Source organism: Mus caroli, chromosome 5 (genome assembly GCF_900094665.2).
Source record: "Mus caroli chromosome 5, CAROLI_EIJ_v1.1, whole genome shotgun sequence".
In the NCBI taxonomy this organism is placed as follows: Eukaryota; Metazoa; Chordata; class Mammalia; order Rodentia; family Muridae; genus Mus; species Mus caroli.
In genome coordinates this window covers 103437566-103445459 of record NC_034574.1, presented here as the reverse complement: position 1 = coordinate 103445459, position 7894 = coordinate 103437566, and the positions used below count along the sequence as shown (strand labels likewise).

Below are 7894 nucleotides of genomic sequence, written 5' to 3'. Positions count from 1 at the left end.
AAGAAAGAAAGAAAGAAAGAAAGAAAGAAAGAAAGAAAGAAAGAAAGAGAGAGAGAGAGAGAAAGAGAGAGAGAAAGAAAGAAAGAAAGAAAGAAAGAAAGAAAGAAAGAAAGAAAGAAAGAAAGAAAGAAAGAAAGAAAGAAAATGAGAAACTGCAGCATGCCAGCTCACTGTGCCGCTGCCCTGGGTAAAGACTGCCACACTCAAACATTAAAAGACATGCAAGGAGCATCTTTGTTCATATGACTGCCTGTGGTCCTTCTGTGCTCTGTGAGTGGCTCTGTCCATCCCTCCGGGAATGTCTAACCTCAGTGGAGATGCTGTACCCTCCTGCTGCAGGCTGGCTGTGCTCACTGAACCCAGACAGGAGAGCACATGTGCTAATGTCAGCTTTCTGCCGCTGTGACGTAATACCTGAGACAAATAGCTTACAAGGAAGAAAGGCTGCTTGGACTCATGAACCTTAGAGATTTCATTTCAAGGCTGCCTTGCCCACTTGCTTTGGACCAGTAAAGGGCAGGCAGCACATCATGGGGAAGAATGAGGCAGAGGAAATTACTTACCTCATAGTAGGCAGGAACCAAAAAAGAAAGGAAGGAAGGGAGAGAGAGAGGGAGGGAGGAAGGCAGGGAAAGAAAAAAAAGAGAAAGAGGCAGAAATCTGAGTCCCAATGTTTCCTTCTCTCCCTGATAGTACTAGAGACTGAAGACCAGAACTTTAACATGGGTGCTCTTAAAATCCATTTACACTCATGCTGCCACTACAGACGTCACAGCACCCAGGGGAAGGGACCCGTAAAATCCCAATCAGAAGGCTGAGGGCTGGGTACAGGTGCCTTCAGCAAGCCCAAGGTCTTCAGCTGCAGGTAACAGGAGCTGACCTGAGCAACTAGACTGGATACTAGACTTATGGGTAGATACAGTGCATTGTCTGAGAGGAAACAAACTTGAAAATAAAGAAAATGAAATGAAGAAGCCAGCCCCAGGGACAGAAAGCTGAAGGCGTGGAGTGGGTGTGGCCTCTCTGAGCCTTGGTTACCCTGTGCAGGCTGGTCAGCTTCTCTTTGGTGTCCTATGTCTGAAGGGCTCCTCCAAGTCCCCTCAGAGCAGGAAATGGAGAGCTCTGAGAGAAAAGGCATGTGATGGCAAGAAAGGCACCAGCCACCTCTTTTCCGGTCATGTGACACCAGCAGCCCTGAGGAACACTCACTGTGGCTCATTCCTATGCAGACAGTCCCTCTAATCAAGAGGCACAGTGGACAGATGACAGCTTCATGACTGGATTGGGCAGACTGGGCATGCTCATATCATTGTCCTGCCTTGCTGTGTGACAGTTTCTGCCAGCTCCCACTGACTCTGTAAGATACTAACACCCTGTCCCCATTTCACAGGTGTTACAGGTTAAAGGTTCCCCAAAGCTTGCAGGATACAGTCCTGCCCTCCACAACACCTCAGAATATGACCTCTGATTTCTGTTACTGAATCTTGACCTTTTGTGGCACTGCAGTCACTCTGGGAGGAGGCAGGACCAGCAGAGGTCTCCGGGGCTTAGACACAGCAAGATTAAGCCACTAACAGTTAAGGCACACAGAGGACCTGGTCCCACCAGTCATAAGCAGGAGCAGGGACTACAGGCCAGCCTGTTACCTCCTGCTCTGCTGCTGCCTCTACTGGAGCCTTGACTAGTAAGTACAATGGTCAGGGTGAAAGGAGATTGGAAGATGGCCGACCCTGAGAGTGAAGCAGCCCTGGAGAAGAGCCAAGAATGGGAAGTCACAAAGCAGGACCCTGTCAGTGATGTAAAGGCTGACGTCTCAGAAGCAGCATTAGAATAGGTAAAAGAAGGTAGAAGGCAGAGCCCATGTGAACCAGGGCAACGTGGGAACTGGGCAGGTCCTAGAAGTAAGCCTGGCCCCTCTCTACGTGAATCCATGTTTGCTTAAATATATATGTGCCTGCATGTGTGTGTTTATATGTATGTATATGCATTTTTGTGCTAACATATATGTGTCTGGATATATATGCCTGTGTGGTTTTATGTATGTACTTATGTATTTGCCTGTGTATATAAGTTCCTGCATGAATGTCCTTGCATGTGTGCCTCTGTATATATGTTCATATGTATATATGTGTATACATATGTATATGTATACATGTATATGAATATATTTTAATATATAAATATGATTCATATATATGAATGGAACACTATATACATAAATGCACTCCTTCATTTGAGTGGTTGTATTATATTCTTTCATGTGTGTACTTAGTGTGTGTATATATGCACGAGCATGACATCATGTGTATGCACCATTGTGTGTACATTCTTGCATCTGTGGTCTTGCATATACTGTGTGTCTACATGTTTATTTCAACATTGTGTGCCTACATAGATGAGTTTGCATAGGTAAGCTTGCATATGTGTGCACCTGCATGTATATTCATTTGTATATGTGCCTGCATGTATATAGTGTCTCAGTTTATGTGTTCATGTATGCATGCTATATGTGTGCATTTGTGTGTGTGTGTGTGTGTGTGTGTGTGTGCGTGTGTGTGCAGGGAGGTGTACTTTTGCTTGCATGTTCTGTGTGTGACTTGGCATGCATATATAGTATGTTGTGTCATGAGCATGTCTCTGTGTGTGTTTCAGTCATGCATTGTACAAAAAAAATGTTTCAGTCAACAGCAAATCACATACACAGCAGTGGTCCCACGATTACATAATTAATCACCTAATGATGTCATAACCATCTTAGTTTGTCTACATACACACACACACACACACACGGTATATTCACAAAGCAGTGAAATTGCTTGGCAATGCAATTTCATGTTTTTCAGAAGATAACCTGTGTGGGTTAGTGTTTGTCAGCTTGACCCAAACTAGAGTCATTTGGGAAGAGGGAATCACAGTAGAGGAATTCCCTCCATCAGATTGGCCTATGGGCATTTTCTTAAGAGATGATTGACGTGAGAAGTTTGGGATAAACACATGCAAAGAGGAATAACAGCGACTTGCCACCAGTGGCCTCTGTGGATGCAGACATCATTACTGTTGATCAGAGTGTGAGCCCAGCTCCACAGATTCAGCTGTTTATCTCCACTTCCATCCTCCTCCCACCAGGCTCCCTCTTGGATCCATGTTCTGCATCAGAATTCCATGACCAAGGTCCAAAGAGGGGCATCTACTCCCTACAGGCCCGAGCCACGGAGAACCACCTGTGGCTCTGTCTCCTTCACTGTCTCCTTGAAGAGATGGAAATGGGATCTCCGGAGTGTGTGGTGCTGGTGGCGAAACTCCCAAGATTTCCGCTTAAATGCAGCAACAAAGTTTTCATTAATTCTCCATAAGTGTAAATGTTCCCACGGGCACCAATTAAAGTCTTCTGTGGAGCTGAGCTTTCCCAAACAAGCACGATTTTAATTTGAATATCAAACACTTTGCACAGCAGGGCTGCTGAGATTCCCCACAGAGCCAGGCCCTGAGAGAGAGAGCTATCCTGGTCCTGTTTACCCCAACTCCTCTGGGTTTCTCCCCCACTGGGGTCCTTCTCACCATCTCAATAACTCCCACCCGCCTTCTCCAAGAAAGTGCCCAAGACCCAGAATTCTCCAGGCTTTGGAAATATGGGTACGTGTATCTGAGGGGCTTAGAGCGGCTGGAGGTTGAAGCCTTAGCCAGTCATCTAGAAACTCACACTGAATGGGGTAGCAGGGTCACACACTATCAGTCTTTCTGTCCCTTTAGGTTTGTCACCTAAAGAGCTTTCCGTTGTTCCCAGTAGATAAACCTTGTGCCTACCAATACTTCTTCAAAAACACAAGTTATCAGAAACTGCCAAGGTTTTGGTGTGTGTACATTGGGTGCATCATGTACATATGTGTGCATATGTATGTGTGTGTACATGTAGGAGGCTCGTGGTCAACATTAGTTTTTGGGTTTTTTTGGTTTTTTTTTTTTTTTTTTTTTTTTTTTTTTTTTTTTTTTTTGTTTTTCCAGACAGGGTTTCTCTATATAGTCCTGGCTGTCCTGGAACTCACTCTGTAGACCAGGCTGGCCTCGAATTCAGAAATCTGCCTGCCTCTGCCTCTCAAGTACTGGCATTAAAGGTGTGTGCCACCACTGCCCGGCTAACATAAGGTATTTTGCCCTATTATTCTCTACCTTATATTTTAGGGTATTTTGCCCTATTATTCTCTACCTTATATTTTGAGATGAGGTCTCTCATTGTACCCGGTGCTCACCAACTAGGCCAGATTACTGGCAAGCCTCAGGAATCTGCATGTCTCATGCCTGGTTTTCATCACCGTCACTGTCATCATCACTGTCACCATCACCATCACTGTCACCACCACCACCACCATCATCATCATCACCACCATCATCACTGTCATCACCATCATCATCACCACCACCATCATCATAATAATTATCATCACACCTACACAACGAAGTCTCTCTTCTTCAGGTTGATTTGGGTACCTCTGGCTCCATAAGAGTTCTCTCAATATGCCTATTACTGTCAGTCCATTTAAGTACATTTAGGTCAGAGCTGGGGCATGAATAGGTGGCTTGGAACCCATTGTTAGTAATGTCCAGCTGCCACATCTCCAAAGCTATTGGTAAAACGTGGGTCACTCACTGTGCCCAGCTTTGCCTGTGTGTCTACCTGAGAAAGGATAACCACGGCATTTCTTGTATTTTATTATTTGGTCACCTCTATTATTGGGCTAACCAGCAACCATTTTTCCTTCTTCTATTTTTTTCCTTGTTTATTTGTTTTTGTTTTCTTTGTTTTTTCAGACAAGGTTTCACAGTGTAGACCAAGCTATCCTGGAACTCTTAGAAGTCTTCCTCCTGCCTCTGTCTCCCAGGTGCTGGTATTAAAGGTGTGTACCACCACCTCCCCACTCCACTCTTCTTGAACTGTAAGATTTCTTTGAGGATCCACTTGCTCTAAACCCATTAATGGAGGTAACATTAACAAACTCTAAGCTCCAAGAATGATCCATGCATCTATCACAGCCTGTTAACATAGCCCCCACCCCCACCCTGACAGCCCTTGGCTTCAGAGAAGCCCATGGCTCAAACCAGGCCAATATGACTTATTTCATGACCTTTTTTTAAAAAAAATATTTTAATATTTGGTTCAAGTTGTTGATGCTACTTGGGTAGGCTTAGGGGTATGACATTGTTTGATTTGTTTTTTGTTTTTATTTATTTACTTTATGTATATGAGCACACTGTTGCTGTACTGATGGTTGTGAGCCATCATGTGGTTGCTGGGAATTTGAATTCAGGACCTCTGTTCTCTCCAGCCTAAAGATTTATTATTATATCTAAGTACACTGTAGCTGTCTTTCAGACACACCAGAAGAGGGCACTGGATCTCATTACAGATGGTTGTGAGCCACCATGTGGTTGCTGGGATTTGAACTCAGGACCTTCGGAAGAGCTGTCGGTGCTCTTAACCACTGAGCCATCTCTCCAGCCCCTTTGTGGCCTTTTTTTAGAAACACCAGATGTACCCTTTTACCGTCAGTTTTGTGCGTCCTGTAGAAGGTGGGTAAGGGGTTTCTGGTATGTCTTCCCTAGCAACAGAAAGCTGGACTGGGGAGCTAGTAGCAGGAGACAGCTGAGCTCTTATGAGGCCTCCTAGCCTGTGGCAGCTGTGCCTGAGGCAGCTGCACAACTGAAAGGCTTGCTCTGATGTGTTTGGCTGACTTCTACCACATGTGATCAAAGCAGTCTTGGCACATTCATCTTGTGTGAAGGACTTTCCTGCAAAAGTCCCCACCAGGCTGACTTCTGCGGCACTTGAACATCATTTGAACATCTGCTCAGCTTCAGTCTCCTTCTCCCTGAAGTGGGATGAGTGTTCCCACCTCTATCAGCTACGGCACAGGCTGTGTCAGCCAAATAAGCCTCTTTGGAATCGCCAGGATGTGCATGCTCAGAGGCCTGGGCTCTGCCTGTTTGTCAATCCAGCCCTGTGTTGGGGACACTAGAAAACAGAATGACCCATGTTCTCCCTATTGGAGATCTCCCCAACAGACTTAATCTTTGGCATTATAAAATAAGCCAGCAGTATCTCCCGAGGATAGTCTGGGCATAGTCATTAGTCAGGCCTGACAGAATCTGGCCTATTCAGACATCTTGTTCCATCCCTGGGGCTCACTGCTCAGGAATACCTCTGGAGAGCCCCAGCCTCCTGTGTCTGCTCTGGGCAAGCAAGTCCTCTGGGCTCATGAATCTTTTGTGGTCTTGTTTCAACTCCTGCCAAGGAGCCCTGCCTGATACTCTTCCTCAGTATATATTGAGTAGTGTGGGGTCTGGATATGGTTTCCGTGAGCGTCCCCACCACCACCACCATGGTCGCCTCTCTACATGCAGTAGAACCGGGAGAATGGAACTGATAAGTGAGGTGGATTGAAGTCTCATGCAAAAGTCTCAAACTTTGTTCAGAGCATCAGACAATTTATACTTTGAGGGTTACTCAGAGCCAAGTGAGTAAAGTGTACAGTCCCCAGGCCAAAGCCACACACGGATTTTCCATAGAGGTGTATAAACAAATAATAGCCAGTTATGATGAATAATCGGAAGTAAACTGCTACATCTGGGAGGGGCACAAAAGCATAATCCAAGAAAAATTTTGTGACTTTGAAGAAACTGAAATCACAAATCTCTTGTCCTGGTTTCTTGGAGTTTTCTCCCAAGCACTCAGAATCTTCCTCATACAACACCATTCTTGGAGCGTGATCTGACTTCCCAAGCTTCACGTTCTGCAGGCTTGGTCTCCAATCTAAGGTGGCAGGAACTTTAAGAGGAAAGATCTAATAGAAAGGGATTGAGTGAGCACCATGTTCTGGAGCCGTCAGAACTACCAGCTACATAAACTGTTTCCTCATGAAGTACTCTGTCTCCAGTGTTTTGTTACAGCAACAGCAGATAAAGATACTATGTTATAATTAAAAGATAGTTTTCTCCCCCTCAGTGCTACCTCACAGCCTCACATCCATTCCTCACTATCCAGTGACTCAAACAAGCATTCAGTTTTCTTGTCTGTGAAGACATGCTCTGAAGCTGAGAAGCCACAGGTGTACCTCCGCTGTAGAGCACTTGTCTAGTCCAAGTAAGACCCCAGGTTTGCATAGCTTCATAACTAATTAAAGGTGCTTATGGTTAAAATATCTGATGGAAAAAATATTCAGAAAATAGAAGGTGTCCAGCCCAGGCTAGTCACACACCCCATTGCTTCAGGGTTCCCTTACCCATTCCTGTTTCTGCTCTTCATCTGTTAGCAACCCACTGGGAGAAGGTTCCCACTGTGTGCCTGGTATTCCACTGTGTCAAGCGATCCTTAGATGCCTGATGTCTCTTCAGTGAAAGCTGAACACAAGAAAGTATAAGGGATATGGGGAGAGGTGATATATACATGCACGCACATGCCTGCATGCACATGTACATGCCCACACATTTGTGTATACACACACATGCATGCATATGCACACATGCATGCTCATGAGCATGCATGATACACACACACATGCCTACATGCACATGCATGTGTACATGCACCCACATGCTGTGTGCACACACGTGAATGTACTTGCACACATACACATGCATGGCTCCTTATTCTCATGAATACTTTCTGGACATATCAGACATGATAGTAGCCCCAAACTGAAAAGCATTCTGAATTTCTGCATCTCTAAGCACCAGGGAGAAGGTCTGAAGCTTCTCTCTCTCTCTCTCTCTCTCTCTCTCTCTCTCTCTCTCTCTCTCTCTCTCTCTCTCAGAGACAGGGTTTCTCTGTATAGCCCTGGCTGTCCTTGAACTCACTCTGTAGACCAGGCTGGCCTTGAACTCAGAAATCCGCCTGCCTCTG

The 7894-nt window shown here is 45.2% G+C and overlaps 1 long non-coding RNA gene across 1 annotated transcript in view; it reads right to left on the bottom strand.

Annotated features, from left to right (window-relative positions):
* Window positions 1-6459: 6459 nt before the first annotated feature.
* The window catches only part of LOC110293880, a 10840-nt gene continuing 9405 nt past the window's right edge, over window positions 6460-7894 (bottom strand). Inside the window, exons 2-3 of the long non-coding RNA XR_002377879.1 lie at window positions 7275-7392; window positions 6460-6836 (exon numbers count right to left, since the gene is read on the bottom strand). This is a non-coding gene — a long non-coding RNA (uncharacterized LOC110293880). The remainder of the gene's footprint in view (window positions 6837-7274; window positions 7393-7894) is intronic.